Genomic DNA, 11,007 nt, shown 5'->3' on the forward strand with positions numbered 1-11,007 from the left:
TCTCTCATTTTAATGCAATTTGATGCACAGTCCCGACGACACCGCGCTGTGTTCTGGTTCACAGTCAGACTCTGGGCGCTGACACGTGGTGTTGAACTCAGGTTTATTCCTGGTTTCAGTCCAAAGAGAACAAAACGCTGTTTCTGGATTCACAACAACAGGTCTCTGACAGTCAGGTTAAATTCGGATCGACTCAAAACATTTAAATTCAATAAAATATGAACAAATTATGTTGGGTCTCTAATTACATCACATTCAGTTATATCATGAACATAATTATCGCAATTCAACACAGACTGCCCAGAGACTGGAAATGACACAGAACATCAGCTAACAATCAAGACAGAGCACGGAAACAGCAAATACCGACCTCACAGTACAAACTGAGAATGGTAACCTTGGAAACAGCAGAACATCCCATATTAAAAGAACCTAAAGCTAGAACAAAAATTTGCTGTGGTATCTTCGGTTAAACATACACATAATTCAGATGCCAATACAGATTTGAAATTTATTCATAAAATCACCCACTGGGTAAAAATATAACTTTAAGACAATGGTCGCTGTAATCATATCAACAGGTTGACAGCTCCATGTCTTGGGCTCAGAGACAGAAAAGTCCAAATCTTAAAGTTAAACAAAAAAAAAAAAAAAAAAAAAAAAAAAAAACAGAAAACAACTGATCAAGCACTACAGAATACGTTTTCTTCATGCAAGTGACAAAGTTAAATAAATTCACAATAACAAAAACTTCAAAAAAAGGAAAACTATGAAAACAAAAAGTTAAAATAAAAACATACACATAAATATGCAAAGTCAAGCTAAAATAAATAACATGACAAGTGTTTGAAAAAGGTGCTAAAAGACAGAAAACTGACAATTTAGGAGCAATGTAAAAGTAAATATGAATAAAGAGAGTAACAGCATCACTGGAGGTTCAGCCACAGAATAAGGCCTCAGTTCACTCATAATCAAACTACAGCAGCTACAGAATCATTTCAGCAGAATTTCTGGTCTGTCCAAACTTCAACATGTCTTCCACACTCTGTTCCTTCAAGCACTGGAACAAGGCCTTAACTGTGTCTTCCCCTCTAGTGTCGTTGACATGGTTTTTAAAACATAGCGAAAGGTTTCTCTACCACCTGTGAACATGTTTTCAGGTTTGCCTTCTGAAATGGCTGTCACTCTGTTCTGACAATGTCTCATTTCAAATACGTCAATATCACGAAGCTCAGCTGGAGCAAATTAATCGTTATTGTTCAACCTAGTGAACTTGACACATCTATTAGGTTTTCACAGTGGTCACTGCGTTCATCATCACCAGTAGATGGAAAATGAAGCAAATAAACCCAAACTGGGTGAATGTTTACAGTCTGAGCTATCTGAGTCGTCTCTCTGCCAGGCTTCCTTCCCTTAACCTGTCCACCACGCAATAAAAAAAAAAAAAAGGTACGAACCCACCTACACTTAAACCTGACCCAAATAACCCCACGTCACTTGATTCTGTCTGCGATTGACCGTACGTAGCGCTTTACAGGGGCGGGAAAAATTCCCCTGTCGGGAGGCCTCCCTTTGTGCCGACGCCTTAAAAACGTAAGAATCGCAAAACGTTTAATCACCGCACCTACTTCAACCCAGAAAGGTCCTACTCCACTCTCCCCTTGGAACGAAACCTGGCAGAGCGAGACGAGCCAGTGTTTGACCTCAAAGTCCAACTCACCCTCCCTGTACAATAAAGCTTCAATCAAAATCTGGCTGGTGATGATGGACAGCAATGCAACTATGCTCAGGACATCTTACTTTGGAGGATCCCCAATCCATCTACATCAGACCCACCTGTGTACCTCCACCATTTACTGATGGAAAACTTAGCAACTTACTGAGCTAACAATGATTTTACTCAATATCAAAAAAAAAATGTGATCACAAATGTATCTCAGATGCCAATACAGATTTAAAAGCACTGACAAAACATATCATGGGCTGAATAACTGCTTGAGAAAGCAACATCAGAAACACATTTACAACCAATTTATCAGATCAGAACAGCAATGTTCTATGAATAATTCTATTTAAACGAGTCATCAGTCTCCTTGCTCACACTCTACCTTTTTACTTCGACAGTCATCACTTCTGTAAACAGTAGACCTATGATGTAAATATGAAGACATGTTTTTATTTTTTTGATTTTGGGGTATATGTATATTCTAAGGGGTAGGTATTATAGTTGTTTTTTTTATTCTATTAGTTTTTAATTTAAATATGTCCCTAAAAGAATGTTTTATCTTACTTCTGTCTTCAAACTTTTCTACATTTTCCATTGGGAGTTTGATTATAACTAAAAAAATTCCCTCCAGTGATTAATAAAGTTTCTCTGATTCTGACACAAAGAAGATTGTGTTTGTTTCTGAATCTAACAAAAAAAACAAAAAATCCGCTGGACAATTCATTCATAACACGTGACCTCTGAGCTGAATAACTACTTGAGAAAGTCAACATCACAGATCCAGCTGTGTTTTTTTTTTTGCACTTTCCTGAGTCCGTGTCCTCTTGAGGCATCACAAGTGAAGAGTTTGTAAAACTTGGGTTCCAACAACAGAGTTAATAAATGGTCACAGTCTCTGCTTAATCAGTACTTGAGCTTCACTACGCAGGAAATCAGTCCATCCACCTCCTGGATGCAGCAGACTCATTTCCTGGTCGTGTCCAGTAGTTTGAAGAGCAGCTTGCAGACTTGTGCGATGTGGCTGCAGCAGTCCTTCAGAGGTGAGGTCCGGAGATCTAGGCGGTGTCCAGGGCTTGGTGGATCAGGTCAGGCCACAGCATTCCCCTTCCAGTTTTCCTTAAGGTTGGACATATGACTAAAACAGAGAAAAAATAAACAATCATTAGTAATAAGTAAAAAGCAAACAGACTAAAGCAAACCTTCAACATGACCTCAGATCTTACCTTTGGTTGCCGCTCTCTCACTTCCTCTGAATCTGGTGTCTGCTGCTTTCACAGACTGTGGTGGAACAGTCCAGTGCATCCATCCCTGCAGGGTGGAAAGTCTGCTGGGAGTCTCCAAACTCATCCATCCATCAGTCCATTAACTGAGAACTTCATCACATCCCAGTTCTCTATTGCCTGTGGAACTCCTCCTCAGCATGTTCTGCCATGGTCTTGTGTTCTTTGCAAACCCTTTCACAGAGGCTGCAGTAATTAGCAAGTCCAATGTCCTGATGTCCATGGAGACAATCTGAGAAGACGCTATTGTCTCCTACTACACTTTATACCTTTTGCAGACTAATCATATCAACAGGTTGACAGCTCCATGTCTTGGGCTCAGAGACAGAAAAGTCCAAATCTTAAAGTTAAACAAAAAAAAAAAAAAAAAAAAAACAGAAAACAACTGATCAAGCACTACAGAATACGTTTTCTTCATGCAAGTGACAAAGTTAAATAAATTCACAATAACAAAAAACTTCAAAAAAAGGATAACTATGAAAACAAAAAGTTAAAATAAAAGCATACACATAAATATGCAAAGTCAAGCTAAAATAAATAACATGACAAGTGTTTGAAAAAGGTGCTAAAAGACAGAAAACTGACAATTTAGGAGCAATGTAAAAGTAAATATGGATAAAGAGAGTAACAACATCACTGGAGGTTCAGCCACAGAATAAAGCCTCAGTTCACTCATAATCAAACTACAGCAGCTACAGAATAATTTCAGCAGAATTTCTGGTCTGTCCAAACTTCAACATGTCTTCCTCACTTTGTTCCTTCAAGCACTGGAACAAGGCCTTAACTGTGTCTTCCCCTCTAGTGTCTTTGACATGGTTTTTAAGACATAGCGAAAGGTTTCTCTACCATCTGTCAACATGTTTTCAGGTTTGCCTTCTGAAATGGCTGTCACTCTGTTCAGGTTTATAAAGATCAGCAGTTCTACTTCAAGACAAAGACTGTTTCTTTTAGACCTTCGCTTCAATTCAGCCCATGACAATGTCTCATTTCAAATACATCAATATCACGAAGCTCAGCTGGAGCAAATTAATCATTATTGTTCAACCTAGTGAACTTGACACATCTATTAGGTTTTCACAGTGGTCACTGCGTTCATCATCACCAGTAGATGGAAAATGAAGCAAATATACCCAAACTGGGTGCATGTTTACAGTCTGAGCTATCTGAGTCGTCTCTCTGCCAGGCTTCCTTCCCTTACCCTGTCCACCACGCAATAAAAAAAAAAAAAAAAAAGGTACGAACCCACCTACACTTAAACCTGACCCAAATAACCCCACGTCACTTGATTCTGTCTGCGATTGACCGTACGTAGCGCTTTACAGGGGCGGGAAAAATTCCCCTGTCGGGAGGCCTCCCTTTGTGCCGACGCCTTAAAAACGTAAGAATCGCAAAACGTTTAACCACCGCACCTACTTCAACCCAGAAAGGTCCTACTCCACTCTCCCCTTGGAACGAAACCTGGCAGAGCGAGACGAGCCAGTGTTTGACCTCAAAGTCCAACTCACCCTCCCTGTACAATAAAGCTTCAATCAAAATCTGGCTGGTGATGATGGACAGCAATGCAACTATGCTCAGGACATCTTACTTTGGAGGATCCCCAATCCATCTACATCAGACCCACCTGTGTACCTCCACCATTTACTGATGGAAAACTTAGCAACTTACTGAGCTAACAATGATTTTACTCAATATCAAAAAAAAATGTGATCACAAATGTATCTCAGATGCCAATACAGATTTAAAAGCACTGACAAAACATATCATGGGCTGAATAACTGCTTGAGAAAGCAACATCAGAAACACATTTACAACCAATTTATCAGATCAGAACAGCAATGTTCTATGAATAATTCTATTTAAACGAGTCATCAGTCTCCTTGCTCACACTCTACCTTTTTACTTCGACAGTCATCACTTCTGTAAACAGTAGACCTATGATGTAAATATGAAGACATGTTTTTATTTTTTTGATTTTGGGGTATATGTATATTCTAAGGGGTAGGTATTATAGTTGTTTTTTTTATTCTATTAGTTTTTAATTTAAATATGTCCCTAAAAGAATGTTTTATCTTACTTCTGTCTTCAAACTTTTCTACATTTTCCATTGGGAGTTTGATTATAACTAAAAAAATTCCCTCCAGTGATTAATAAAGTTTCTCTGATTCTGACACAAAGAAGATTGTGTTTGTTTCTGAATCTAACAAAAAAAACAAAAAATCCGCTGGACAATTCATTCATAACACGTGACCTCTGAGCTGAATAACTACTTGAGAAAGTCAACATCACAGATCCAGCTGTTTTTTTTTTTTTGCACTTTCCTGAGTCCGTGTCCTCTTGAGGCATCACAAGTGAAGAGTTTGTAAAACTTGGGTTCCAACAACAGAGTTAATAAATGGTCACAGTCTCTGCTTAATCAGTACTTGAGCTTCACTACGCAGGAAATCAGTCCATCCACCTCCTGGATGCAGCAGACTCATTTCCTGGTCGTGTCCAGTAGTTTGAAGAGCAGCTTGCAGACTTGTGCGATGTGGCTGCAGCAGTCCTTCAGAGGTGAGGTCCGGAGATCTAGGCGGTGTCCAGGGCTTGGTGGATCAGGTCAGGCCACAGCATTCCCCTTCCAGTTTTCCTTAAGGTTGGACATATGACTAAAACAGAGAAAAAATAAACAATCATTAGTACTAAGTAAAAAGCAAACAGACTAAAGCAAACCTTCAACATGACCTCAGATCTTACCTTTGGTTGCCGCTCTCTCACTTCCTCTGAATCTGGTGTCTGCTGCTTTCACAGACTGTGGTGGAACAGTCCAGTGCATCCATCCCTGCAGGGTGGAAAGTCTGCTGGGAGTCTCCAAACTCATCCATCCATCAGTCCATTAACTGAGAACTTCATCACATCCCAGTTCTCTATTGCCTGTGGAACTCCTCCTCAGCATGTTCTGCCATGGTCTTGTGTTCTTTGCAAACCCTTTCACAGAGGCTGCAGTAATTAGCAAGTCCAATGTCCTGATGTCCATGGAGACAATCTGAGAAGACGCTATTGTCTCCTACTACACTTTATACCTTTTGCAGACTAATCATATCAACAGGTTGACAGCTCCATGTCTTGGGCTCAGAGACAGAAAAGTCCAAATCTTAAAGTTAAACAAAAAAAAAAAAAAAAAAAAAAACAGAAAACAACTGATCAAGCACTACAGAATACGTTTTCTTCATGCAAGTGACAAAGTTAAATAAATTCACAATAACAAAAAACTTCAAAAAAAGGATAACTATGAAAACAAAAAGTTAAAATAAAAGCATACACATAAATATGCAAAGTCAAGCTAAAATAAATAACATGACAAGTGTTTGAAAAAGGTGCTAAAAGACAGAAAACTGACAATTTAGGAGCAATGTAAAAGTAAATATGGATAAAGAGAGTAACAACATCACTGGAGGTTCAGCCACAGAATAAAGCCTCAGTTCACTCATAATCAAACTACAGCAGCTACAGAATAATTTCAGTAGAATTTCTGGTCTGTCCAAACTTCAACATGTCTTCCTCACTTTGTTCCTTCAAGCACTGGAACAAGGCCTTAACTGTGTCTTCCCCTCTAGTGTCTTTGACATGGTTTTTAAGACATAGCGAAAGGTTTCTCTACCATCTGTCAACATGTTTTCAGGTTTGCCTTCTGAAATGGCTGTCACTCTGTTCAGGTTTATAAAGATCAGCAGTTCTACTTCAAGACAAAGACTGTTTCTTTTAGACCTTCGCTTCAATTCAGCCCATGACAATGTCTCATTTCAAATACGTCAATATCACGAAGCTCAGCTGGAGCAAATTAATCATTATTGTTCAACCTAGTGAACTTGACACATCTATTAGGTTTTCACAGTGGTCACTGCGTTCATCATCACCAGTAGATGGAAAATGAAGCAAATATACCCAAACTGGGTGCATGTTTACAGTCTGAGCTATCTGAGTCGTCTCTCTGCCAGGCTTCCTTCCCTTACCCTGTCCACCACGCAATAAAAAAAAAAAAAAAAAAAGGTACGAACCCACCTACACTTAAACCTGACCCAAATAACCCCACGTCACTTGATTCTGTCTGCGATTGACCGTACGTAGCGCTTTACAGGGGCGGGAAAAATTCCCCTGTCGGGAGGCCTCCCTTTGTGCCGACGCCTTAAAAACGTAAGAATCGCAAAACGTTTAATCACCGCACCTACTTCAACCCAGAAAGGTCCTACTCCACTCTCCCCTTGGAACGAAACCTGGCAGAGCGAGACGAGCCAGTGTTTGACCTCAAAGTCCAACTCACCCTCCCTGTACAATAAAGCTTCAATCAAAATCTGGCTGGTGATGATGGACAGCAATGCAACTATGCTCAGGACATCTTACTTTGGAGGATCCCCAATCCATCTACATCAGACCCACCTGTGTACCTCCACCATTTACTGATGGAAAACTTAGCAACTTACTGAGCTAACAATGATTTTACTCAATATCAAAAAAAAATGTGATCACAAATGTATCTCAGATGCCAATACAGATTTAAAAGCACTGACAAAACATATCATGGGCTGAATAACTGCTTGAGAAAGCAACATCAGAAACACATTTACAACCAATTTATCAGATCAGAACAGCAATGTTCTATGAATAATTCTATTTAAACGAGTCATCAGTCTCCTTGCTCACACTCTACCTTTTTACTTCGACAGTCATCACTTCTGTAAACAGTAGACCTATGATGTAAATATGAAGACATGTTTTTATTTTTTTGATTTTGGGGTATATGTATATTCTAAGGGGTAGGTATTATAGTTGTTTTTTTTATTCTATTAGTTTTTAATTTAAATTTGTCCCTAAAAGAATGTTTTATCTTACTTCTGTCTTCAAACTTTTCTACATTTTCCATTGGGAGTTTGATTATAACTAAAAAAATTCCCTCCAGTGATTAATAAAGTTTCTCTGATTCTGACACAAAGAAGATTGTGTTTGTTTCTGAATCTAACAAAAAAAACAAAAAATCCGCTGGACAATTCATTCATAACACGTGACCTCTGAGCTGAATAACTACTTGAGAAAGTCAACATCACAGATCCAGCTGTTTTTTTTTTTGCACTTTCCTGAGTCCGTGTCCTCTTGAGGCATCACAAGTGAAGAGTTTGTAAAACTTGGGTTCCAACAACAGAGTTAATAAATGGTCACAGTCTCTGCTTAATCAGTACTTGAGCTTCACTACGCAGGAAATCAGTCCATCCACCTCCTGGATGCAGCAGACTCATTTCCTGGTCGTGTCCAGTAGTTTGAAGAGCAGCTTGCAGACTTGTGCGATGTGGCTGCAGCAGTCCTTCAGAGGTGAGGTCCGGAGATCTAGGCGGTGTCCAGGGCTTGGTGGATCAGGTCAGGCCACAGCATTCCCCTTCCAGTTTTCCTTAAGGTTGGACATATGACTAAAACAGAGAAAAAATAAACAATCATTAGTAATAAGTAAAAAGCAAACAGACTAAAGCAAACCTTCAACATGACCTCAGATCTTACCTTTGGTTGCCGCTCTCTCACTTCCTCTGAATCTGGTGTCTGCTGCTTTCACAGACTGTGGTGGAACAGTCCAGTGCATCCATCCCTGCAGGGTGGAAAGTCTGCTGGGAGTCTCCAAACTCATCCATCCATCAGTCCATTAACTGAGAACCTCATCACATCCCAGTTCTCTATTGCCTGTGGAACTCCTCCTCAGCATGTTCTGCCATGGTCTTGTGTTCTTTGCAAACCCTTTCACAGAGGCTGCAGTAATTAGCAAGTCCAATGTCCTGATGTCCATGGAGACAATCTGAGAAGACGCTATTGTCTCCTACTACACTTTATACCTTTTGCAGACTAATCATATCAACAGGTTGACAGCTCCATGTCTTGGGCTCAGAGACAGAAAAGTCCAAATCTTAAAGTTAAACAAAAAAAAAAAAAAAAAAAAAAAAAAAAAACAGAAAACAACTGATCAAGCACTACAGAATACGTTTTCTTCATGCAAGTGACAAAGTTAAATAAATTCACAATAACAAAAAACTTCAAAAAAAGGATAACTATGAAAAGAAAAAGTTAAAATAAAAGCATACACATAAATATGCAAAGCCAAGCTAAAATAAATAACATGACAAGTGTTTGAAAAAGGTGCTAAAAGACAGAAAACTGACAATTTAGGAGCAATGTAAAAGTAAATATGGATAAAGAGAGTAACAACATCACTGGAGGTTCAGCCACAGAATAAAGCCTCAGTTCACTCATAATCAAACTACAGCAGCTACAGAATAATTTCAGTAGAATTTCTGGTCTGTCCAAACTTCAACATGTCTTCCTCACTTTGTTCCTTCAAGCACTGGAACAAGGCCTTAACTGTGTCTTCCCCTCTAGTGTCTTTGACATGGTTTTTAAGACATAGCGAAAGGTTTCTCTACCATCTGTCAACATGTTTTCAGGTTTGCCTTCTGAAATGGCTGTCACTCTGTTCAGGTTTATAAAGATCAGCAGTTCTACTTCAAGACAAAGACTGTTTCTTTTAGACCTTCGCTTCAATTCAGCCCATGACAATGTCTCATTTCAAATACATCAATATCACGAAGCTCAGCTGGAGCAAATTAATCATTATTGTTCAACCTAGTGAACTTGACACATCTATTAGGTTTTCACAGTGGTCACTGCGTTCATCATCACCAGTAGATGGAAAATGAAGCAAATATACCCAAACTGGGTGCATGTTTACAGTCTGAGCTATCTGAGTCGTCTCTCTCTGCCAGGCTTCCTTCCCTTACCCTGTCCACCACGCAATAAAAAAAAAAAAAAAAAAAGGTACGAACCCACCTACACTTAAACCTGACCCAAATAACCCCACGTCACTTGATTCTGTCTGCGATTGACCGTACGTAGCGCTTTACAGGGGCGGGAAAAATTCCCCTGTCGGGAGGCCTCCCTTTGTGCCGACGCCTTAAAAACGTAAGAATCGCAAAACGTTTAATCACCGCACCTACTTCAACCCAGAAAGGTCCTACTCCACTCTCCCCTTGGAACGAAACCTGGCAGAGCGAGACGAGCCAGTGTTTGACCTCAAAGTCCAACTCACCCTCCCTGTACAATAAAGCTTCAATCAAAATCTGGCTGGTGATGATGGACAGCAATGCAACTATGCTCAGGACATCTTACTTTGGAGGATCCCCAATCCATCTACATCAGACCCACCTGTGTACCTCCACCATTTACTGATGGAAAACTTAGCAACTTACTGAGCTAACAATGATTTTACTCAATATAAAAAAAAAATGTGATCACAAATGTATCTCAGATGCCAATACAGATTTAAAAGCACTGACAAAACATATCATGGGCTGAATAACTGCTTGAGAAAGCAACATCAGAAACACATTTACAACCAATTTATCAGATCAGAACAGCAATGTTCTATGAATAATTCTATTTAAACGAGTCATCAGTCTCCTTGCTCACACTCTACCTTTTTACTTCGACAGTCATCACTTCTGTAAACAGTAGACCTATGATGTAAATATGAAGACATGTTTTTATTTTTTTGATTTTGGGGTATATGTATATTCTAAGGGGTAGGTATTATAGTTGTTTTTTTTATTCTATTAGTTTTTAATTTAAATATGTCCCTAAAAGAATGTTTTATCTTACTTCTGTCTTCAAACTTTTCTACATTTTCCATTGGGAGTTTGATTATAACTAAAAAAATTCCCTCCAGTGATTAATAAAGTTTCTCTGATTCTGACACAAAGAAGATTGTGTTTGTTTCTGAATCTAACAAAAAAAACAAAAAATCCGCTGGACAATTCATTCATAACACGTGACCTCTGAGCTGAATAACTACTTGAGAAAGTCAACATCACAGATCCAGCTGTGTTTTTTTTTTTGCACTTTCCTGAGTCCGTGTCCTCTTGAGGCATCACAAGTGAAGAGTTTGTAAAACTTGGGTTCCAACAACAGAGTTAATAAATGGTCACAGTCTCTGCT

Source organism: Toxotes jaculatrix, chromosome 18, assembly GCF_017976425.1.
Source record: "Toxotes jaculatrix isolate fToxJac2 chromosome 18, fToxJac2.pri, whole genome shotgun sequence".
In the NCBI taxonomy this organism is placed as follows: Eukaryota; Metazoa; Chordata; class Actinopteri; family Toxotidae; genus Toxotes; species Toxotes jaculatrix.